Source organism: Rhinoderma darwinii, chromosome 5 (genome assembly GCF_050947455.1).
Source record: "Rhinoderma darwinii isolate aRhiDar2 chromosome 5, aRhiDar2.hap1, whole genome shotgun sequence".
NCBI lineage: Eukaryota > Metazoa > Chordata > Amphibia > Anura > Rhinodermatidae > Rhinoderma > Rhinoderma darwinii.
The window spans coordinates 80,818,460-80,844,610 of NC_134691.1; positions in this window are offsets into that span (position 1 = coordinate 80,818,460).

Sequence of the window (26,151 nt, forward strand, 5' to 3'; positions counted from 1 at the left end):
CAGATGACGTAAACAATGAAGGTTTCTAATGAACAACAGCAAGCAGAGATTTTGAAAGCCATGAGGAATTTATACAGTATGTATATTGTAAAATGATCTAACTTTTTATTATACAATAAACACCAATTAGTTGCTGAAACCGCAATACTCCTATGGTCTTCTTGAAAAACTGTACTCAGTACTCAGTACTCAACTTCTTCTATTTTATTGTTAAAACAATTTGTACAATGCTGCCAAATATTCTCCTCTTTTGGAAATAAGAACAAGAGGTTGCTGGCGAGTGCCCTTAAGAGGATGATTTAAGTTAACCTACATTCGTTTCTATTAAAGATAATTGGCTCTTCTGTAGCTAATTCTTTAGCCGTGTGCTAGGATGTTTTACCTTGACTACCTCATGTTCTACAGTATCAATACCACTCAAACATTGATAACTACTATAGTAGTAATAGGGTTTGTCTGCAGTTTTCACTTCTGCCGTCTATACAGATGACTTGCAGGATGCATTAGAGATAACCCTCCAGTGAAAACGAGTTGCTTTGCCACTTAAAAAGTCCACTCAAAAAGTGGGCATCACAATAAAAGGGCACTCAACCTCCAAATAATCTTAGATACAAATCAAGGTTTTTTTTATGAAAAAAGGACCACACATTAAAAACATTCAAAAACAATAATTCATAACAAGGAGCCCATCAAAAAAGGGCGATCCCCCACCCCACAAAAGATGGTGTGCCACAATATATATGACTCAATGTAATAAATCTCAGCAGTAATAAAAAATGTGTAAATATAATTAAAATCACAAATGCAAGACTAAAATAACACGTGACATGTGTCCAAAGAACTAGTAAATAAAGTGCAATATCAAACATACGATCACAGGACCCAAATACAATAACTATACACAAAATAAATATATGTATAAAGAGACAAAGTACATTTTTATCAAAACATACCCGCACTTACATGTGAACAATAATAAACAGGGGAAATTAAATGATCACAAAATTGGGAAGAAAATCCCACGCGTATCGGCTTCCTCAGGGGTGCTCAACTGATGCAATGGTCAATCTTAAATAGTATATTGATATATTAAGAAGTTAAATCCCCTGTGGCATGGGAAATACAATTTATTTACTTATTTACCCTACCTATGCAGTCGTCGGGAGGTCCGGCAACTAAAAAGTTTGAATGCGCCTACACAAGCCTACAATGCACATAATGTGTGCACTTGCGGAATTATGGGACAAATGGATGCAGGAGGTTTGTTTGTAATCTGTGACTATAGAGACACATAATTCTACGTAGGAGATGTATACACCAAACGGTATGTTGCTGTGAATCAAGAATATTTGCAAAGTTGCTTCTTTTTATTTATTTATTTATTGTAAATGCTATAGAACAATACAAAAAATGGTTACAATGTTGAACATAATAATAATCTTTATTTATATAGCGCCAACATATTACGCAGCACTTTACAATTTAGAGGGAACATGAAACAAACAATATCAGACATTACATAGTGGCAAAGTTAATTTACAATTCAAACAAGAGGAGTGAGGACCCTGCTCGCAAGAGCTTACAATCTATGAGGAAATAAGGGAGATACAAAGTGTAACAGTGTTTGTTCTGTACAATAGTCCAGCCATTTTTATACACATGGGGTGGTAACATAAAGCTGCATGAGTCGGTCTTCAGCCAGTATTCGTGTATGACGGACATGAAGAGAAGGAGTGTGAGGGAATCTTATTCTGATGACTAATCTAAAAGGGGGGCCATGGAAAGGAGTCAGATTAGGGAATGTTATAGGCCTGTCTAAAAAGATGTGTTTTCAGGGTACGTTTAAAACTGTGGATATTGGGAATTAATCTGATTGTCTGGGGACGGGAGTGGGAGGTTCGGATTATGGAGGATTTTAACCTAACGTCGTTGGCAGAACGTAGAGCCCGAGTAGTGTGATAGTCAGAGATGAGGGAGGAGATGTAAGAAGGTGCAGCACTGTGGAGAGCTTTGTGGTTGAGAGTAATAGGTTTGAATTTTAACATATACGGTAACTGTTTTATGAAACCTCTATCCATTCTAGAATGTTTCATTCATTCTTCAGTTCCAACACTAGGCTATGTACTACATTGTTATCATGGATTTTTGCCTGTGAGTACCATAAGCCACTGTCACTTTCTCTCATACACAAGTGACTTAAATGGTGGGTTATCTTATCCCTGACCACCAGGCTGTCTCACAATTTTTGTATGTCTGAGGCATGCTTGGCGTGTTAGTTTTACCGCTGTTTGCCACACGCTACAGGCTTTTCACTTTCAGATTGTAGACAATGGTCTTGCTCACAGAAATCCAGGGCAAACAGAAGCAATTCAATTTCCCATAAATCCCCTGTTCTGTTTATAGATCAACCCAGCTGCAATTGTGTTTCTAACAATGTTTTCACGTAATTCCTTAAAAATGTATACAAAGCATCTCTATAAGGGTCCTAATATTCACATCGTAGCCATTCACTGTTACTTTTTATCCTTGGCCATTGCGTCTTTCCCACGGTATTCTTTTATTACACTTCTTCGCGCTTCCATCTTATTCCACTATAGTATGATTTACTATAATTCTTACTTTTTATTCCAAATTATTGTAATGTTCTATTATTCAGTCTATATTCATGCCTCCACTCAGTGTAGTACATGAGTGATACTTTATGTGGTTAGTGTTTATGCGCTATCCATAGTGTATTTTCTAATTGCGGTAATGCTTTTGTTCTAGATTCCTTAGGTATTGAAATGTTAGCACAATAAATATTACCTTGAAACTGACTTTTTAATAAAGAATCGGTTTTTACCCTGCAATGTACTCAAGGATGTTTAATAACTGTATCCTTATTTTTACCTGTTTAGTCAATTCCCTGCAAAAAAGGTCAAGTCACACATTTGTTATGGACATTGAAGTGATTGGAAAAGAACAGGGTTTCTTTTCCCGCATAATAATTTTAAAGGGCAAATTAATCTCAGCAACAAAACATATCTTGTCGTAGTAAGCGAAAGTATGTGAACCTTACGCTCCCTAATCATGTGGTAATCTGGTTTGCAATGAGATATGTTCTAAAGGACTTTTTACACAGGCCAATGATCAGACAAATGAGCGTTCGTATGAACGCATGTTTCCGATCATTGCCCTGTGTAAATAGGGCAGCGCTCAGCTGATGAACGAGCAAAACATTAGTTCGTCAGCTGACCGCATATTTTATGCCGGCAGAAAAATGGTCGCTTGTCGGCAGCACATCATCCTGTTTAAACATGATGCAAAAAAGTATGGGGGTGAGCGATCGCTTTAGTGTTCTTTTGTCCCCATACTTGCGATCATTGCCCCGTTTGAATAGAGAGCTGATTGACATGCTATATTGGCGACCCGTTGCTCGTTTACCTTTAGTATTCATGGTTTAGCTGGTTGCTGTTAAACTACGTACATTCATTTTCATGGACCATTTCGTTTTAGCAACGGTTGAGATTTTCTTTACTCGTAAAAACATGTATCGCCACCTTCACATAAGCAGCTCAATCAATATGTCTGTACTCTTAATTGATTTTTGTGGTGATATCCAGGATTTTTGAAAATAAAAGGGGTTATCTGGTTAAGAATTTTGAGTAAATATAGGGGATTTCCCTATTCCGGACCCTCATCACTTTGCCCTATTGAAGAGCGGCTACAAAAAGTATTTCTCGCTCTGGAGGACTTGTTATGTCTGTCCATTACATAGATTGCCCATAGATTTCAAAGGTCACTGTGTAATGCTTAAAGGGTAAATATACATTGAACAAATTTTTGACATTTCATAGTGACATGTCAGAAGTTTTGATTGGTGGGGGTCTGAGCACTGAGACCCCCACCAATCGCTAAAACGAAGCAGCAGAAGTGTTCCTGTGAGCCCTCGGCCGCTCAGTTTCTGTTCGGCTTTTTCCGTAAATCTATGTAGCAGAGTATGGGCTCAATAGAAAGTCTATGAGCCCGTACTCCGATACATCGGCTTTCCGGAAAATGTCCGAGCACTGAGACCTCCGCCAATCGCTAAAACGAAACAGCAGAAGTGCTCATGTGAAAGAAAGTCTATGAGCTGGTACTCCGATACATCGGCTTACCGGTAAAATCCAAACAGAAACTAAGAGGCTCAGCGCTCACACGAGCACTTCTGACGCTTCGTTATAGCGATTGATGGGGGTCTCAGTGCTCGGACCCCCACCAATCAATACTTCTGACATGTCACTATGACATGTCAGAAGTTTGTTGAACGTTTAGTTACCCTTTAATTTCTACTGTGGTGGCACCGCATGTAAATTGAACACTTGCTGTCAGATTCCTACACAGATTGCAACTAATCACTGGGGGTCCCAGCAGTGGGACACCATATGATCAGCTTATGGTCAGTGTTCCCGTCTGTCAAAAAAAGAGATTGTCCACCCCTATAACACTTCACACTAAGACATTTTTAACCCCTTAATGACACAGCCAATTTCCATTTTTTCATTTTCGTTTTTTCAGCGTCTCATTCCAAGAGCCATATAAGAGCTTGTTTTTTGCAGGACGAGTTGTAGCTTTTGATGGTGCCCTATAATGAACTGAGAAAGTTTTATAAGATTATTTGTGGGGTGGAAATGAAATAAACTGAAATTCTGCCATAGATTTTGGGGTTTAGTTCACCATGTGGTAAAAATTACATGTTAACTTTATTCTGCAGTCCAATACAATTATGGCCAAATTTGAAATAGCTTTTCTTTATGTTTTACTATTTTTACAAAATAAAACCAATTTGTTAAAAAAAAAATTTGCTTTGTGTCGCCATAATGTGAGAGCCATAACTTTTAAATGTTTCCTTCGATGCAGCTGTGTGAGGGCTTATTCTTCCACAGGACAAACTGTCGTTTTTATTGGTAAAATTTTGGGCACATACGACTTTTTGATCACTTTTTATTCAATTTTTAGGGGAAGCAAAGTGACCAAATAACAGCAATTCTGAACTGGTTTTTTTTCCCCTACGGTGTTTACCCTGCAAGTTAAATAACATGATATTTTAATCCTTTGGACTTTTACGGATGCGTTGAGACCAATTATGTGTATTTTTTTTCTTGTTTACATTTTTTATTTGTCTTTTATTTGTAATTTTATTATTATTATTATTATTTATTTATTTTTTTGTCTGCCTAGTGGACTTTATTATGAGATCACTAGATCACTCATGCAATACACTGCAATGCTTATGTACCTTGTCTGTGCTCTACTATTAAGCCTTCCTCTGGTACGGCTTAAAGAAGCACTCTGGCTATCTTTCCCCATCCTTTTGAGAACGTGATATAGTGGTAGGTGGTCCGGTGTATTGGCTTACCTGGTGCTTTACTTCACGGGTAGCCACTCTGTTCCGAACCGCCACTGGGTCACATGATCTCCCCTCTGACCATCTAAATACTACAGCATTTGCTGTAGGACCTGGAGATCAGTCTCTCACTGCATGTCTATGAGACTTACATCAAGGCTCTCTTAGACTTGCAGTAAAAGAGAGACGCTGTAGGATTCAGGGAGTCAGAATGGATATCATGTGACCCAGCGGCGGCCTGGAACGGAGCAGCTACCCTTGAAATAAAGCACCAGATAAACCAATATACCGTACTATCTTGCACTTCATCACATTTTTAAATAGGAGGGGCAAAGAAGAAAATAGCCAGAGTGCTTTTTTTAATAGAACGCACAAGGCAGATTTGAGGCCTTCCCTTGGCCATGGCAACTGATAGGGGGGTAGAGGGAGCCCCCTACCTCTTTCTACCAGCTCAGATGCCGCGGTTGCTATTGTTATCTCCGATCCCAGCCGTTGCACGCAGGTGTCAGCTGTATAGAACAACCAACACCCACAGGGTATGGTGCGGTCTCTCGAGCTGGCGCCAAACTGACAAAGCGCACACCCATCATACATGTCTTTATGTATGCATTTTACATGAACATAGAATAAATGTCAGAACAGAGTCCAAACATAAAACACATTAAACTTATTTGAATAATCAAATGATTTATTTTTACAATTATGTTTTAAGCTCTGTTCACAATGGCGTCATGGCTTCCATTTTTGCAGGGTCCATGACAGATATAATGGATCCAGATATGATCTGTTTGATCTATCTGTTATTCTCTATTTTTAACTGTTTTCCCTGTTTACTTTTAAGAGTTCAATCAGATTTACATTTTTTTTTACTAAATAGAAAAGGCCAACATGCTATTCTATCATGACCAATTTTATTGTGTGACTTATCCCTATTCCATCTTTTTACTTGTCCCATGTCTTTATTCAATAAAAATTGTATATATATTTTTTGTATTTCACGTGCTTCAAGTCGATCATTTTTTTTTGTCAGTTTCTCATGCTAAATCTTTTGATCGACGCACCAAGTGTATCTTGGTCAATACTTAGGATATGATAACGTGCCGCTCACATAACTAGCAACAGTGCTTTACAGTGTAAATGTTGATGCTTCGAGCACTATTATCATTATCATATTCTGTCTGTTGGTATTCTTTTGGTTTATATCATGACCAGAAACCTGACAGAAAGCAATTGATGCAAGTGTGAACAGACCCTTACGGAGCAGAATGGGACTGGGGTTACCTGGGCCCACCAGTGGAAATTAGGATAAGGACTCCATTTATACAGAACAATTTTAATTTTTTTCATAAGCTTTATTGTTATTATTGCACAGACATGACATATAATCTGGAAAGTAAAATAAATTATTTTTGAATCAAACCATAAGAAATAAACCCTAGTGACAAGTGACTGGCTTCAAACGGGATGGTCTTCTGCTGGACCTCCATGGCCAAAATCAGAGAATCTTTTGGCTCTCCGCTTGGGCACTATGACCCTTTTTGGCATACACAAAAGCATCACTGAGTCTAAATTCTTAAAGGGAGCCTGTCATCACATTTTTGCCCCCCAAACCACTAATACCCCTATATAGGGAAGGATGTTGCCCAAGTAAGCCCATTGTGGACTACAAAAAAATTTCTTTTTTCTGAGGGGCCATATGCAAATGAGTACAGCAGTGTCCGGAAATCCAGGAAGTGTCCGGCATTCTAAGCAGAAGCCACGTAGAATGCCGGACATTTCCCGGATTGCAGAACTCTTTAGTGCTCATTTGCATACAGCACACAGAGGAATAAAATGAGTTTTCTATGGTTCACAATGGTCTGAGTTGGGCAACATAGGTATGTTTAAAAACTATTATCCTTTCCCATATATAGCGGTAAAAGCAGTTTTTGAGACGAAAATGAGATGACATTTAACCCGTTAGTGACCGCCCATTAGTGTTTTTACGGCGACCACTAACGGGCTTTATTCCAATGCAATAGCCTTTTTACGGCGCTGCATCAGAATAAATAAATAGAGCAGGGAGCAGCCCTGCTCTAATGGGCGAGATCGATATCAGTATCGATCTCGCTCGTTTAACCCCTCAGATGCGGAGCTCAATAGCAAGCACAGCATCTGTCTTTCACCCCATCGGCACCCTGCATAAGATCGCAGAGTGTCGGTGGTTTCTATGGCAGCCGGGGGGGCCTAATAAAGGCCCCCAGGTCCTAATAAAGGCCACCAGAGGCAGAGGCATGGCCTAGCAGATGCCTGTCCGTTTTACAAGGACAGGTAAGTAATACACTGCAATACAGAAGTATTGCAGTCTATTATAAAAGCGATCGAATGATGGCATAGTGAAGTCCCCTAGTGGGACTAGTAAAAAAGTTAAAAAAAAGTTTACTAAAGTTCATAAAAAAAACTAAGTGAAAAAAAATGAAAAACCCACTTTTTCCCCTTTACAAAATGCTTTATTATTAAAAAACCTAAAAAAGTTAAAAGTTAAAGTTGCACATATTTTGTATCGCCGCATCCGTAACAACCCCAACTATAAAGTTATTACATTATTTGACCCGCATGGTGAACGCTGTAAAAAATAACATAAAAAACAATGCTGTTTTCTGTTAATCCTGCCTTAAAAAAAATTTGATAAAAAGTGATCAAAAAGTCGCATCTACTCCAAACTGGTACCAATAAAAACTAAAAGTCGTCCCGCTAAAAAACAAAGCCCACATACAACTGCATCGACAGGAAAATAAAAAAAAGTTATGGCTCTTGAAATATGGAGACACAAAAACAAATAATTTTGAAAAAAATTGTTTTTACTGTGTAAAAGTAGTAAAACATACAAAATCTATATAAATTTGGTGTCGTTGAAATCGTAACAACCCGCTGAATAAAGTTACTGTGTTATTTATGCCACACGATAAACGGCGTCAATTTAAGACGCAAAAAAGTGTGGCCAAATTGCTGTTTTTTTTCTATACCGCCCCCCAAAAAAGTTAATAAAAGTTAATCAATAAATTCTACGTCCCCCAAAATGGTGCTATTAAAAAATACAACTTGTCCCGCAAAAAACAAGATCCTGTACAGATATGTCGACGCAAAAATAAAAAGTTATAGCTCTTTGAATGAGACGATGGAAAATCGTAAAAAAATAGCTTGGTTATTAAGGCCTAAAATTAAATCTTGCTAAAATCAGATTCTTTGCAGGAAGGTGGTTTAATTGGCAGCTACATTTTGTATAAATAATCTCTGCCTGGAATGTTACAGGTAAAGTTATACATGACTCTGTACATAAATGCTACTACACCAAACATATAGTGAAAAAGAAGAGCAGTTGTACAGCACAGATGTAGGGACTTCTGCTTCCTGTGAACCATATGGCAATATGGATCTACACAGATGGCTTTAATACACGTTCAGGAGCTGCTCATAGTGCACTTTTCTCTTATTTATATTCTGAAATGAAATCAAACAAATTAGCTTACTCAACTCTTAAGTGGTGACATTTTTCACGTGTCGTCTAGAGTATATCTAATACCATATGTCCTTCTCATATTGCTGTACCTTTTTCCCGTTTTTTTTCTTCACGTTCTATTATTTCAAAAACGTTTTAATTGGCTCCGGCTAAAACACTGACTTATGACAAATATACTCACTCTATTCTCATTAGGCAATATTTACATATGCCTTGCCCTATCTATATTATCTGTTATTTTTTAACGGATGGTATAAAAAAAACAGATACAAACGGATTATAATCCGTTTGAATGCATTTTCCATGGATACCAGTGATAAAAATAACCCATGACATTTGTTTTTTTTGAACGGAGAAAAAAGTCCTGTACTCTGCACTTTGCAATGGATGACTAACATAACGGACACGAACAGACGCTAACGGATTGATTTCAATGGGATTTTTAACGGATCCGTTTTTATCCGTTAATCTGATCCAAAAACGGATCCGAGTAATGGATTATACAATGCAAGTGTGAACTTAGCCTAAGGGATGGGTCCCCTAATACACCAGGGAGTGGATGCTACTGCTACCTCTGCACATTTAGGGTAGAGGCGTAGCTAGGTTCTCCAGAACCCGGGGCAAAGATTCAGTTTGGCGCCCCCCCCCAACCTCTTTCCCGACATCTCCTTCCCCCTCACCGTGTTTGTTTTCTTTACCAATCGACGTGTCATTTATTTTTATGAAACGCGAGCATAAAAACATTTGTACATTTTACAAGCAATATGGTTCTATACACAACACCAGAACCAAGCTCAGTACATATATACAACACCAGCACAAATACAGCTCAATTTAGTGCAACCCCTGCCGTATAGGTGTGTACGGCGTAAAACTACAGCTCCCAGCATGGCCCAAACAATGATAAGGATATGCTGGGAGATGCCGTTTCACAAAAAAAAAATCATATCATAATCATACCACCCATCATCTCGCTGCAGATCATACAGTGACTACATTACTGATTAGAGGCAGAATAAACATCTACATTAAGTGACTCACCGGTGACGTCTCAGATTCTAGTTCTTTTTCTCCATCCGGTCCAGACCTCTATGGTGGCTTCTCCCGGTCACAGCCCATTTCTGCAGTTTGCCACTCACATGTCTTCAGCTTCTCACTTTTCCAACATTTCTGCACCTATAAATAAATATAGTTATCATTATACCACACACTACGCCCCTAAATATAATAGCGCCATACACTGCACCTCTAATTATAATAGCACCATACACCATGTCACACACACACACACACACACACACACACACACACACACACACACACACACACACAGACACACACACACACTGTGCCCCCTGTAGATAGTACCTGCCATAGAGCCCCCTGTAGATAGTGCCTGCCATAGAGCCCCTGTAGATAGTGCCCCCATATAGACCACCCCTGTATATAGTGTCCCACAAATAACTCCCCCTATAGTGCTCTACAGATAGCCCACCCCTGTATATAGCCCCCTGTAGATATAGCCCACCCCTGTATATAGTACTCTACAGATAGCCCAACCATGTATGTAGCCCCCCTGTAGATATAGCCCACCCCTGTATATAGTGCTCCACATATAGTCCACCCCTGTATAAAGTGTTTCACAGATAGCCCACCCCTGTATATAGCCCCCCTTGTACATATAGTCCACCCCTGTATATAGTGCTCCACTAGATAGTCCACCCCTGTATATAGTGCTCCACAGATAGCCCACCCTTGTATATAGTATATACAGGGGTGGGCTATCTGTGGAGCACTATATACAGGGGTGGACTATATGTACAAGGGGGCTATATACAGGGGTGGGCTTTCTGTGGACCACTATAGGGGGAGCTATTTGTGGGATACTATATACAGGGGTGGGCTATATTTACAGGGGGACTATTTACAGGGGTGGGCTATATCTACAGGGGGACTATATCTACAGGGGGACTATATCTACAGGGGTGGGCTATCTACAGGGGGACCATATCTACAGGGGGACCATATCTACAGGGGGACCATATTTACAGGGGGACCATATCTACAGGGCTGGGCTATACACAGGGGTGGGCTATATCTACAGGGGTGGGCTATATCTACAGGGGTGGGCTATATCTACAGGGGGGGTATATCTACAGGGGTGGGCTATATACAGGGGTGGGCTATATACAGGGGTGGGCTATATCTACAGGGGGGCTATATCTACAGGGGTGGGCTATATCTACAGGGGTGGGCTATATCTACAGGGGTGGGCTATATCTACAGGGGTGGGCTATATCTGCAGGGATGGGCTATATCTGCAGGGGTGGGCTATATCTACAGGGGTGGGCTATATCTACAGGGGGCTATATACTATATAGCCCCCCTGTAGCTATAGCCCACCCCTGTATATGGTGCTCCATAGATAGCCCACCCCAGTATATAGCCCCCTGTAGATATAGTCCCCCTGTAGATATAGTCCACCTGTATATAGCCCACCCCCTGTAGATATGGTCCCCCTGTAGATAGCCCACCCCAGTATATAGCCCCCCTGTAGATATAGTCCACCTGTATATAGCCCACCCCCTGTAGATATGGTCCCCCTGTAGATAGCCCACCCCAGTATATAGCCCCCTGTAGATATAGTCCTCCTGTATATAGCCCACCCCCTGTAGATATAGCCCCCCTGTAGATATAGCCCCCCTGTAGATATAGTCCCCCTGTAGATATAGTCCCCCCGCAGATACAGACATACACTTCTATTACAGTTAAAAAAAAATAAAAAAATATTCAAACTCACCTTATTCCCGCTCCCACGCCGTCCGGCAGCCATGGAGACCTGCGCTCTTCTGCTCAGGTCTCCAGGGGGTTGAACACAGCGTCTATGAAAGGCGCTGATTGGCTGGGCAGGATGACTTTCCCTGTCAGTCAGTCAGCGTCTTTCATCGACGGAAGCTTCACTGGTACAAAAGGTACCAGTTGCTTCATTCGTGGAAAGGCGCTGAATGGCTGGGCACGGAACGTGCCCGGTCATTCATTGCTTCTAATTGTACCTGTGTCCTTGCGACACAGGTACAATTATAGTGCAGGAGGAGGTGGCGCTGGCGCCCCCCTCTGAGCTGCGCCCGGGGCACGTGCCCCGCCTGCCCCCCCTAGCTACGCCCCTGTTTAGGGTATGTGCACACGATAACGACAATTACGGCTGAAATTACGGAGCTGTTTTCAGGAGAAAACAGCTCCTGCCTTTCAGACGTAATTGCTCGTATTCGCGTTTTGCGAGGCGTCAATTACGGTCGTAATTTGGAGCTGTTCTTCAGTGAAGTCAATGAAAAACGGGTCAAATTACGTCCCAAGAAGTGTCCTGCACTTCTTTGACAACGCTGTTATTTTACGCACCGTCTTTTGACAGCGACGCGTAAAATTACAGGTCGTCGGCACAGTACGTCGGCAAACCCATTGAAATGAATGGGCAGATATTTGCCGACGTATTTGAGCCGTGTTTTCAGGCGTAATTCGAGGCATAAAATGCCTCGTTTACGCCTGAAAATAGGTCGTGTTAACCCAGCCTTAGGGTATGTTCACACGCAGTGTTTTCAGACGTAATTCGGGCGTTTTACGCCTCAAATTACGCCTGAAAAACTCCACTAATACGCCTACAAACATCTGCCTATTGCTTGCAATGAGTTTTACGATGTTCTGTTCCCACGAGCCTTTATTTTACGCGTCACTGTCAAAATACGCAGCGTAAAATGACGGCTCGTCAAAAGAAGTGCAGGACACTTCTTGGGATGTTTTTGGAGGCGTTTTCATTGACTCCATTGAAAAACAGCTAAAAAAACGCGAGTTGTTAAAAAAAAAGTCTGAAAATCAGGAGCTGTTTCGCCTGAAAACAGCTCCGTATTTTCAGACCTTTTTGCTCACTGCGTGTGAACTACACCTTAGGCTGGATTCACACGAGCATGTTCGGTCCGTAAAGGACGGAAAGTATTTCGGCCGCAAGTCCCAGACCGAGCACACTGCAGGGAGCTGGGCTCCTAGCATCATAGTTATGTACGACGCTAGGAGTCCCTGCCTCTCCGTGGGACTACTGTCCCGTACTGAAAACATGATTACAGTACGGGACAGTTGTCCCGCAGCGAGGCAACTATGATGCTAGGAGCCCGGCTCCCTGCAGTGTGTTCGGTCCAGGACTTGCGGCCGAAATACGTTCTGTCCTTTACGGACCGAACATGCTCGTGTGAATCCAGCCTTAAAGCTACTCTACTAAGAACTACACGTTATTTGCTCAGCTGTGTGGCACCAGATGCTGTGCCAGGTGACCAATCCACATGCCAATGAGCTTATGATATGCAATAGACACGTATGGGATGATCACATTGGTGTATTTTGTGATCCCGGACCACCACTGATTTCCAGAATAAAAGGGTTTCATAGAGTGCTCAAACCCATTTGGCATTGCCCAGAAATTTGTTTCTGGCAATTCAAAACAACATTATAGGTAAATGTTTCCAATCAATGCCAGTATGATTAGAATGTCGTGTCAGATTCTCAGAAATTTCTGAGCAGTGTTAAAGGGGTTTATACACTCTATAAGGGTATGTTCACACGGAGTGTTTTCAGACGTTATTCGGGCCGTAAATGTCCCGAAAAACGGCTGAAAAATCGGAAGCAGAACGTCTCCAAACATCTGCCCATTGATTTCTGTTTCGACGGGCCGTTTTTTTCTCGGCCATTTTTCAAAACGGCCGCATAAAAAAACGTCTGCGATAAAGAAGAGCATGTCACTTCTTCAGACGTTTTTGGAGTCGTTTCTTATAGACTCTATAGAAAAACAGCTCCAAAACCGGTCGTAAAAACGCTGCGAAAAATTGCGGGTAACGCTGCGAAAATCACGGATGGCTTAAAAAAGTCTGAAAATCAGGAGCTGTTTTCCCTTGAAACAGCTCTGTATTTTCAGACGTTTTTGAGTTTGTGTGTGCACATACCCTTAAGCTCTTTAAGGGTATGTTCACACGTCTTAACAAATTACGTCTGAAATTACGAAGCGGTTTTCAGGCGAAAACAGCTCCTGAATTTCAGACGTTTTTGCAAGTACTCGCGTTTTTCGTGGCGTCCATTACGGACGTAATTGGAGCTGTTTTTCAATGGAGTCAATGAAAAACGGCTCCAAAAACGTCCAAAGAAGGGACATGCACTTCTTTGACACGGGTGTCTTTTTACGCGCCGTCTTTTGACAGCGTCGCAGAAAATTACACCTCGGCTGAACAGAACATCGTAAAACCCATTGCAAGCCATGGGCAGATGTTTGCAGGCGTAATGGAGCCGTCTTTTCAGGCGTAATTTGAGGCGTAAAACGCCCGAATTACATCTAAAAATAGGCCGTGTGACCAAAAACATCTGAAACTACGGATTTTCAGACTTTTTGTAGCAACCCGCTTTTATCGCAGCGTTTTTTACGGCCGTTTTTTTAGCTGTTTTTCAATGGAGTCAATGAAAAATGCCTCCAAAAACGTCTCAAGAAGTGTCCTGCACTTCTTTTGACGAGCCGTCATTTTACGCGCCGTATTTTGACAGCGACGCGTAAAATAATGGCTCGTGGGAACAGAACATCGTAATTCCCATTGAAAGCAATGGGCAGATGTTTGTAGGCGTACTAGGGGCGTTTTTTCAGGCGTAATTTGAGGCGTAAAACACCCGAATTATGTCTGATAACACTGCGTGTGAACATACCCTTATTCTGAAGATTAGTGTTGGCCCAAGATCAGTGAACTCCCCAATGTGATCATCTCACATGTGTCTATGACATACATAGTTGCATAGTCAGTGCGGTTAAAAAAAAAGACATATGTCCATCAAGTTCAACCAAGGGATGGGAGAAAAAGGAAGCTATGGGTAAACTTTAGAACTTTGTTTTACACCTTTTGGTCCACAGGAAGGTAAAAAAGAAAATAAGGCATGAGACAATTTTCCTTAAGAAGGAAAAACGTCCATCCTGATCCAAAGTGGCGATCAGACTGGATCAACTTTTAAACAAGAATTCTATACATTGACGTAGGCGCTGATATTTTTTTTCGTTCTAAGAAATGATCTGAGCCTTTTTTAAAGCCATCTCCTGTCCCTGCTGTGACCAGCTCTTGTAGTAGGATACTCCACAGATTCACAGCTCTTCCAGAAAGAATGCTTGTCACCTCTGGAGATTGAAACTTTTTTTTCCAGACGTTGGAAGTGCCCCCTTGTCTTTTGAGGGGATTTCACATCTAACAGCTTTTCACCGTTTATATACTTTATTATTACATTTATTTTGTTTGGATTTCCCCTTTAAAGTGTACCCATATAACTTTGTATTATATTTTATTAGAGGAACTTTTTATTAGAGCAAAGTGGCATAGAGCACAACTCTTACATCACTCCGATAGTATCCCGCCAACTCAGCAGACGCGGATAGAGAAAATATACATTTACAGTGTCACACATAATTTCTGGCTGCACTGAGAAGAGATTAGCATTATTTTCTTCATAAAAATAAGTACACTTTCAGGAGCCATCAATCATACAGACACTGCTCTATACTATTTCACCAACCCTCTTTCAGGTGATAGTAAACAATATTTTAGAGAATAAAGGTAGGCCTGTGTTCTTCTTGTCCTTAAAACAAGCCCTACCCCTTATTAGGATTACCCATGAGGGGACTGATAAATATTTATCTATTCTTTTCTGCATTCACATGCATAGCAATATTTATTATGAATGTTAGGTGTTGTTCCAAAATGTTGACCATTGAAACCCTGTAAATTAAAGAGGTTGTCTAATCAGAGACAACCCCTTTTAGAATGTGGCCCCTGGGCTGTTCAACTCAGGTCCCGATTCTGGCACCCCCAACAAACAGCTGATTCTACTGTGAGAAGCCACGACCAGTCAGGCATTTGCCCTGCAGTGGCTACTACAGGGCAAATGTAGCATTACATGGTGGATATTCAGATAAATGACCATCCTTGTAATACAAATATGGTTTGCGGCCGCAACAGTAGCCGCTCATTTGGAGCGGATTTCCACTCAGATATTGCGTGTGTCTTTAAATAAATTAGACTTCTAAATCAAAATTTAAATGCAGGGTTTGTGGTGTTATCTAGGCTAATGTCTGTGTATGGAAAGATAGCTTGTGGATAAACTATGTGTAAGGTGTGGCCCCTAGGTGGTGGTGACGTAGGGGCACGGTGGAGGCATGTCGTGGCTAAGATAAAATGAAGCAGGAGATTGGTTGCACAATTCATCTTCACTTAGGCCGCAGTTATCAGCACTACGGAAAATACAACAGTTTTTCTTAATATGAGAATCTCACAAATTAGGCATGGTCCAGGCAAATAGCAATGGCTACCTGGCTGCTTATTTGTTGCATACAGGGCCAAGGGCGCTCCTCTTGATACAGAGGTTGGTCCAGCAATGTAAGAGCTAGCATGCAGCAAATGGGTGACTGCTTACTTACTGGCTGTTCATGTGGGAAGGCTCCTGCCCATCCCCACCACAGCTCACATGACTCACACAACCGTGGGGAGGCTCCAGCTAGTCACCTGCTACTCACTCCAGGACTTTTGCCAGACCAAAGAAAAGTGACATTTGTACTCGCAGCTAGATACCGCTCTCCAATATTTCCGCAGCACCTCAACACTCTCTCTCTTGCTCAACACAGCCTAGGTCTCTACCACACTGAACACTGACTTGTGGAGTATCACAGTCTCATACATTAGGTGCCGCCCCCAGCTTGAGAATGCGGTGTAGCGATATGTGGTATTACGGCGCACAAATGGCGTCCCAGCTATATATCCTATCGCCAATGATTTTATACAAGCATGTCAAGCATCACCACTTTCTGCAAACCGATAAAAATCATAATGCAACATAATACACTGACAGGACAGGCCACATACGAAAGTGAACTACAACATAAGAAAAGTATGAATACAGTGGCCGAACTGACTACATCTTCTGGAAGGCCACCTAGAGAGAGTAAAAGGAACAATTAGGGTATGTGCACACGCTAGCAGGCTTTTACGTCTGAAAAGACAGACTGTTTTCAGGAGAAAACAGCTGCCTCGTTTCAGTCGTAAATGCTCCTCCTCGCATTATGCGAGGCTTCTCTGACAGCCGTAAATTTTGAGCTGCTCTTCATTGAGTTCAATGAAGAACGGCTCAAATTACGTCTGAAAGAAGTGCCCTGCACTTCTTTTGACGAGGCTGTATTTTTACGCGTCGTCGTTTAACAGCTGTCAAACGACGACGCGTAAATGACAGGTTGTCTGCACAGTACGTCGGCAAACACATTCAAATGAATGGGCAGATGTTTGCCGACGTATTGTAGCCCTATTTTCAGACGTAAAACGAGACATAATACGCCTCGTTTACGCCTGAAAATAGGTCGTGTGAACCCAGCCTTAAAGAAAAAACAGCACATGTTACCACATCACAAGGTATATACACCATACTTATATGATATTTACAATGCCACAATGGGACAAAAATAAAATAATTCCCCTTTTTAGGGTTGGGGTTCCCTCCCCACATATTACATACTTATCAATTGTTTATTTATATTCTGGTCATCAATATAGGCAGGCTCTGTCGATGAGATATACAGTGCATTCGGAAAGTCTTCGGACCGTTTTACCTTTTTCACATTTAGTTTTGTTGAGGCCTTGTGCTTAAACAAAAAAAAATTATATTTTCCCCATCATTCTGTACCCAAAACCCCATAATGACAAAATGAAAACATAATTTTAAATTTTTTTGCAAATTTATTAAAAATGAAAAGCTCAAATTTTGCGTGGACATAAGTATTCAGACCCTTTGCTATAACACTTAAAATTTAACCCATTTCTCTAGATCATCTTTGAAGTGTTTCTGCACTTTGATTGGAGTCCACCTGTGGTAAAGTCATTAGATTGGACATGAATGGGTCCGTGAAGACAATCGGGTGCCACTCGGATGCCGTAAAAAACGGCCCGTGTGCATGAGGCGTAATGCTCTATTCACATGACAGGGTCCGAGTGTTGGCTGATAAAAACGTCTGTTTTGGTTCATATTTCTTGGCCATTTTGCATCGGTTTCCGTTCTGGGCCGTGTTTCCATTTTTAACGGCTGATTTTGGCCCGTTTTGCATTAGTTTTTTACTCTGTTTTAAAAACAGATGAAATTAATTTGCAAATTTTTTGCCACACACTTCCCTCTGTAGATAATGACACACAGCCCCCTGTAGACACTGTCACAGCCACCTTGTAGATACTGCCACACACTGCCCTCTGTAGATAATGGCACACACTGCCCTCTGTAGATAATGCCACACAGCCCCCTGTAGATATTGCCACAGCCCCACTGTAGATAATGCCACACACTGCCCTCTGTAGATACTGCCACACAGCCCCCTGTAGATAATGCCACCTGCACCACTGTAGATAATGCCACACACTGCCCCCTTGTAGGTGGTTCAAAAAACGGCCGGCACACGGCCATGAATCCATGTCATGTGAATAGGGCCTAAGTGAACCACATCATGAGTATATTATTCCCCATTCTCAGTCGGATGTAAGGTTTCCACTTGCCCTTAGACTCATTAGTCCCGTCTTGCAGGGCAGAACAAACAGACCTCACCAATTCAATATCAGACGGCAGGTGAGCAGTGGTCTGGTTTCAAAGTTATGTGGTCAGGGAATTTTAGGCGAGACGTCATCACGCCGTGCACCTGCCATATGTTCCGGCCTATTGATTTAACAGGTCTCGGAGATACTGTATGTTGCGAGACAAGCTGTAGTCAACTACGCTATTGCTTCCGGCAAAACTACGGATCCAGTGCACAACAAAGACAAGCGGAAACCTTGGACACCGGATCCGTCACCATTGAACTCAATGGTGATGGAAACGGAAACCCCTGGTACATGTCGGTTTGTGTCTGTTCAGGGTCCCGTTCTGACAGAAAGCTCAGACGGAACGTCAGAACGGGACCCCAACGTAGATGTGAACAGAGCCTTATTTGACAGTTTTGTTGTTTTTCTATAAATATTTAGAAAGTCTTCTGCTATTTAAAACACCTAGGCCAAATTTGGGTGTTGTGTGGTCATCTTTGTTGCTGTAGTACTGTGTCTGTGGATGACGTGGCCTAGAGCCAAGGTGGCTTAGATTGGCATCACGGGTGCTGTAAGACTCCTGGGTTGCTCCCTCTTCAGGTGCTGTGTTGCAGCGGCACTGGTAGCCATGGGTACTGCACTTGATAGAGTAGGGACCCACTTTAACCCCTTAAAGAGGCTCTGTCACCAGATTTTGCAACCCCTATCTCCTATTGCAGCAGATCGGCGCTGCAATGGAGATAAGAGTAAAGTTTTTTTTGTTTTTTTTTAAAACGAGCATTTTTGGCCAAGTTATGACCATTTTTATATTTATGTAAATGAGGCTTTCTAAAGTACAACTGGGCGTGTTTACAGTAAAAGTACAACTGGGCGTGTATTGTGTTTGTTACATCAGGGCGTATTTACTTCTTTTACTAGCTGGGCGTTGTGTATAGAAGTATCATCCACTTCTCTTCAGAACGCCCAGCTTCTGGCAGTGCAGACACAGCGTGTTCTCGAGAGATCACGCTGTGTCGTCACTCACTTCCTGCCCCAGGTCCTGCATCGTGTCGGACGAGCGAAGACACATCGGCACCAGAGGCTACAGTTGATTCTGCAGCAGCATCAGCGTTTGCAGGTAAGTAGCTACATCGACTTACCTGCAAACGCTGATGCTGCTGCAGAATCAACTGTAGCCTCTGGTGCCAATGTGTACTCGCTCGTCCGACACGATGCAGGACCTGGGGCAGGAAGTGAGTGACGTCACAGCGTGATCTCTCGAGAACACGCTGTGTCTGCACTGCCAGAACCTGGGCGTTGTTTAGAGAAGTGGATGATACTTCTATACACAACGCCCAGCTAGTAAAAGAAGTAAAAAAGCCCAGATGTAACAAACACAATACACGCCCAGTTGTACTTTTACTGTAAAAACGCCCAGTTGTACTTTAGAAAGCCTCATTTACATAAATATAAAAATGGTCATAACTTGGCCAAAAATGCTCGTTTTTAAAAAAAAAAAACGTTACTCTTATCTCCATTGCAGCGCCGATCTGCTGCCATAGGAGATAGGGGTTGCAAAATCTGGTGACAGAGCCTCTTTAAAGAGGCTCTGTCACCAGATTTTGCAACCCCTATCTGCTATTGCAGCAGATAGGCGCTGCAATGTAGATTACAGTAACGTTTTTATTTTTAAAAAAACGAGCATTTTTGGCCAAGTTATGACCATTTTTGTAGTTATGCAAATGAGGCTTGCAAAAGTCCAAGTGGGTGTGTTTAAAAGTAAAAGTCCAAGTGGGCGTGTATTATGTGCGTACAACGGGGCGTGTTTAAAAGAAAAAAACTCAAGTCCAAGTGGGCGTGTATTATGTGCGTACATCGGGGTGTGTTTACTACTTTTACTAGCTGGGCCTTCTGATGAGAAGTATCATCCACTTCTCTTCAGAACGCCCAGCTTCTGGCAGTGCAGATCTGTGACGTCACTCACAGGTCCTGCATCGTGTCGGCACCAGAGGCTACAGTTGATTCTGCAGCAGCATCAGCGTTTGCAGGTAAGTAGCTATATCGACTTACCTGCTAACGCCGATGCTGCTGCAGAATCAACTGAAGCCTCTGGTGCCGATGTGTCCTCGCTCGTCTGACACGATGCAGGACCTGGGGAAGTGACGTCACAGCGTGATCTGGCAGAAGCTGGGCGTTCTGAAGAGAAGTGGATGATACTTCTTGTCAGAACGCCCAGCTAGTAAAAGTAGTAAACACGCCCCGATGTACGCACATAATACACGCCCACTTGGACTTTTGCAAGCCTCATTTGCATAACTACAAAAATCGTGATAACTTGGCCAAAAATGCTCGTTTTTTAAAAATGAAAACGTTACTGTAATCTACATTGCAGCGCCGATCTGCTGCAATAGCAGATAGGGGTTGCAAAATCTGGTGACAGAGCCTCTTGAAGGACACAGACAATTTTGGCCTTGAGGACCGAACAATTTTTTAAATATTTCCCTCTTTGCATCCAGGCGCTTATAACTTTTTCATTTTTTGTCCGATGTAGCTGTATGAGACTTTGTTTTTTGCGGGACAAGTTGTACTTTATGTAGGTACCATTTCTTTGGTACATTTACATTATCGTTTAATTTCTATACATTTTTATTTTGGCAAAAACTTAGAAAAAAAAGCAGTTCCGCTGCAGTTTTCTTTATATTTTTTTTACACCATACACCGATCATCATAAATAACATTATACATTTATTGAACAGGTTGTTACGGACGTGGCGATACCAAATATGCGTATATTTTTTCATGGTTTGGGACTTATATTTTGAAAAGTTTATTTATTGTAAAAAATGCGTATTTCTGTGTATTTTTTTTACTATTTTTATTTTATTTAACAAAACGTTTTTTTATTTTATTAATTGAACTTTTTTTTTTAAATCCCATAAAGGGATTTTTCATTTTTATTTTATTGATTTTTGATCTTTAATGTACTGGCATATATCTATATGCCAGTACAATAGCCTGTGTACTGATTGTACACAGGCAGTTGTTAGGGCATACCTCAGTATGCCCTAACAACGGGGAATCTGGTCAGACAGCCCTGGGGTCCTTCAATGGACCCTGGGCTGTCTGCCCATACCAGGTATAGCCATTGATCGCGTCACAGGCATTTCCTGTGACGCAAGGGCGTAACTAGGAAAGACTGGGCCCCATAGCAAACTTTTGACTGGGCCCCCCCCTCCCCTGGGTATCATTCAACCCCCCTTGTAGATAGTGCCTCCCTATAGATTCCGCCGCACAGCGCCCCCTATAGATAGCACCATACAGCCCCCTGTAGATGACATCATACAGCCCCCCTGTACATAACATCATACAGCCCTCCCATGGAGATAACTTCATACAGCCCTCCCCCTGCAGATAATGCTATACAGTCCTCCCCTGTAGATAACGCCATACAGCCCCCTGTAGATAACGCCATACAGCCCCCCCTGTAGATAACGCCAGACAGCCCCCTGTAGATAACGCCATACAGCCCCCCTGTAGATAACGCCATACAGCCCCCTGTCGATAATGCCATACAGCCCCCCTGTAGATAATGCCATACAGCCCCCTGTAGATAACGCCATACAGCCCCCCCTGTAGATAACGCCATACAGCCCCCCTGTAGATAACGCCATACAGCCCCCTGTAGATAACATCATACAGCCCTCCCCCTGTAGATAACGCCATACAGTTCCCCCTGTAGATAACGCCATACAGCCCCCCTGTAGATAACACCATACAGGCCCCCCTGTAGATAACGCCATACAGCCCCCCTGTAGATAACACCATACAGGCCCCCCTGTAGATAACGCCATACCGTCCCCCTGTAGATAACACCATACAGGCACCCCTGTAGATAACGCCAGACAGCCCCCCCTGTAGATAACGCCATACACACCCTGTAGATAACGCCAGACAGCCCCCCTGTAGATAATGCCGTACAGCCCCCCTGTAGATAACGCCATACAGCCCTAAACCCCCCCTATAGGTAACGCCATGCAGCCCCCAACAAAAAACGGCCTATAGTTTGTCCTACAAAAAACATGCATCCCATATCCACAGGATAGAGGATACATGTGTGATCGCTGGCAGCGATAAGGAGAACGGGGGACCGAAAGTCCCCCGAAGTTCTCCATGACAAACCTCGGACTTCCGGAGTCTGCGCAGTTCAATAAAAATGAAAGGAGCGCAGGTCACGCATGCGCACAAGCGCAACCGGTGCACAATTCATTTCTATGGAGCTGCCGATAGACCCCGGAAGTCCGAGGTTTGTCATGGAGAACTTTGGGGGACTTTCGGTCCCCCGTTCTCCTTACCGCTGGGCGTCCCAGCGATCCCACATGTATCCCCTATCCTGTGGATAGGGGATGCATCTCTGTTGTAGGAACAACCCCTTCAGTGGCGTCGTTCTGTAGCAGCCATAGCGGCTGCTAGCGGAGCCTCCGGCCATGGGAGGGGGGGCCTGTGCCGGCGGGCGAAGCAGGCCCCCTCATGCTGCGGGCCCCGTAGCAGCCGCTACGACTGCTACTGCGGTAGTTATGCCACTGCTGTGACGGGATCATAAGGGAGCCCCCTTCTCACTTTAGCTTTGAATGCTGTGATCAGCTTTGATCGCAGCATTCAAGGGGTTAACGGCGGAGAGAAGAGGTTTCTCTTCTCTCTGCCGATACAGCGGGGCTGCGGCTGTTTATTACAGCCATTACAGCTGCTGCCCCTCTCATCGGGAGTACTCGTCCTAATGTGCCAAGTACCCACCGCTTAGGACGAGTATTCTCGTCCTGTGTCGGCAACCAGTTAAAGAGGTTGCCGTTAATTGGCAAGTGGGCTTATACAGTTTGACCAAAATGTAAACTAAGAACCTCATGTTCATACAGTTTTACATTTTGCTGAGCCGCAATAGATCAAGTATAGCAAAGTGGATGTGCGGTCCAGGTTTTCTTCACTCCCCTTGTGATTACTAACATTCTGTTTTCACTTTGTCATTATGGGGTATTGAGTGCAGAATGATGGGGGGAAAACTTGAATTTGAAGCTGCCGTTGAGCATGCACGCTGTTGCTCCACTCAAGTCTATGGAAATGAAGGAAATTTTCAGTACAGCGCTCGAGTGTTTCCTTTAGTCCCATAGACAATAAATGGAGTGTCTTTCTCAATACAGATGAGTATAGGTGTTAATTGTTGATTCTGGTACAACCCCTTGAAAGTGCATTTACACGGGCAGATTTTCCCCCAGTAAATGAGCACTGATTCACGATACAGCATCTCGATTGGTCCACAGGATAGGGCATACATGTGTGATCGCTGGCAGCGATAAGGAGAAGGTCCCCGAAGTTCTCCATGACGAACCTCGGACTTCCGGAGTCTGCGCAGTTCAATAAAAATGAAAGGAGCACTGGTCACGCATGCGCCCAAGCGTGACCGGTGCACAATTCATTTCTATGGAGCTGCCGATAGATCCCGGAAGTCCGAGGTTTGTCATGGAGAACTTTGGGGGACTTTCGGTCCCCCGTTCTCCTTACCGCTGGGCGTCCCAGCGATCCCACATGTATCCCCTATCCTGTGGATAGGGGATGCATCTCTGTTGTAGGAACAACCCCTTCAGTGGCGTCGCGCTGTAGCAGCCATAGCGGCTGCTAGCGGAGGCTCCGGCCATGGGGGGGCCTGAGCCGGCGGGCGGCACGGGCCCCTCATGCTGTGGGCCCCGTAGCAGCTGCTACGGCTGCTACAGTGGTAGTTACGCCACTGGGTGTTACTGCTTATAGCGATTACTGTGAAAACATCAAAGGAAAATTACTCAGATATCCATTGCTAAGAGGTGAGAGCTGATTGTCATCTAGTGATACAGAGGTTTTAAGGTGTATTTCACAAAATGAACCTATGTGCTCACTATTCTAGTTCATATTTTTTCTCTCACTTCTCAGAATTTAAATTTCTTGCACCAGAGTAAACGGTGAAAGTTATTATTACACACAGCAGAATATGAGTCTTAGAATAAAGATGTCTCATTTTCACGGAATATTCACAATTCTTTCTGAACATAAAATCACACAAGGGAATCGTGGTATACAAGACAAGACTCGGAACGCCGGTTTGAATGTGCGCTTATGTTTTTGACCTACATTGAGGCCTTCCCAAGGCATAAGTCTAGTTTCCCTAAAGGTTTCTGCGTATTATATAAGGAGATAAGTATGTGTAGTGATCTAAATCTCCAACATAACTTGTGTTGAGATTTTGTCCACAGCAGCAGGATGTACCTACATGATCAGGGGACTGTAGAGTGCGTACACTCGTACCGGGGGCATGTGGCTTCCCTACTCACCTTCCCCATTAACGGCCATACCTTTTCCAAACCCCCCCCCCCCCCCATCCCTCTAATAAAACTCAGACACTTGGGTTGGATAAATTTGGCCACAGCGGCCATTTTATTTAGAAACAAACATCAAGAACAACAATTTACAAATAATAATCATAACAATGGAAGGGGAGTCCTTGGAGTTACAAAAGTCTGTCACGAAACAGCCCACCTGCATAGTATTTTACTCCCAGCCATCACCCTACTGGCTCAGGGGCAGCGTTATACCTGCAGTTGGCTGACCTAAACCGCAACCACTCCCCGGGACACCACCCAGCAGGAGCCCACATTGACCACTCCCCGGGACACCACCCAGCAGGAGCCCAAATTGACCAGACTATCAACCATAATAAATTGGGGAGGGACCATACCCCCTATGAATCCCCCCCCCGACAGTAATTTACCACCAACTCCAAGGACCCCCAATCCGCCATACAACTGCTGCGACATTGCAAAACTGTTCCACAGCATCCTCCTGTACCTGCGGAAAAACAAAAACAACGAGCAACAAAGCGAAATACCAAAATAGTCACACAGATGAACACAACATTTTGGGAGGGAGGGTGGGACAAGCTTCCCTGTGCTGTTACTAAAGATGGCGACGCCTTCCTCTCTCCTACCCTTAAGTAACCTGACCTCGCCCCCTCACATACGCCCCCTCCTAACCACCCCCCCTAACTCCTTCCCTTCCTAACATCCCTGATCATGGTGGCCTCCCCCTATGGCATTCTGCCGGGTCCAGCCTGTACTTGATCAGTGGACTGTAGAGTGCGTACACTCGTACCGGGGGCATGTGGCTTCCCTACTCACCTTCCCCATTAACGGCCATACCTTTTACAAACCCCCCCCCCCCCCCCTCTAATAAGACTCAGACACTTGGGTTGGATAAATTTGGCCACAGCAGCCATTTTATTTACAAATAAACATCAAGAACAACAATTTACAAATAATAATCATAACAATGGAAGGGGAGTCCTTGGAGTTACAAAAGTCTGTCACGAAACAGCCCACCTGCATAGTATTTTACTCCCAGCCGTCACCCTAATGGCTCAGGGGCAGCGTTATACCTGCAGTTGGCTGACCTCAACCGCAACCACTCCCCGGGACACCACATTGACCACTTCCCGGGACACCACCCAGCAGGAGCCCAAATTGACCAGACTACCAACCATAATATATTGGGGAGGGACCATACCCCCTATGAATCCCCCCCCACAGTAATTTACCACCAACTCCAAGGACCCCCAATCCGCCACACGAACATACTTAGATACCTTTAAGTATGCGAGTCCCCACCCAACAAGAGAG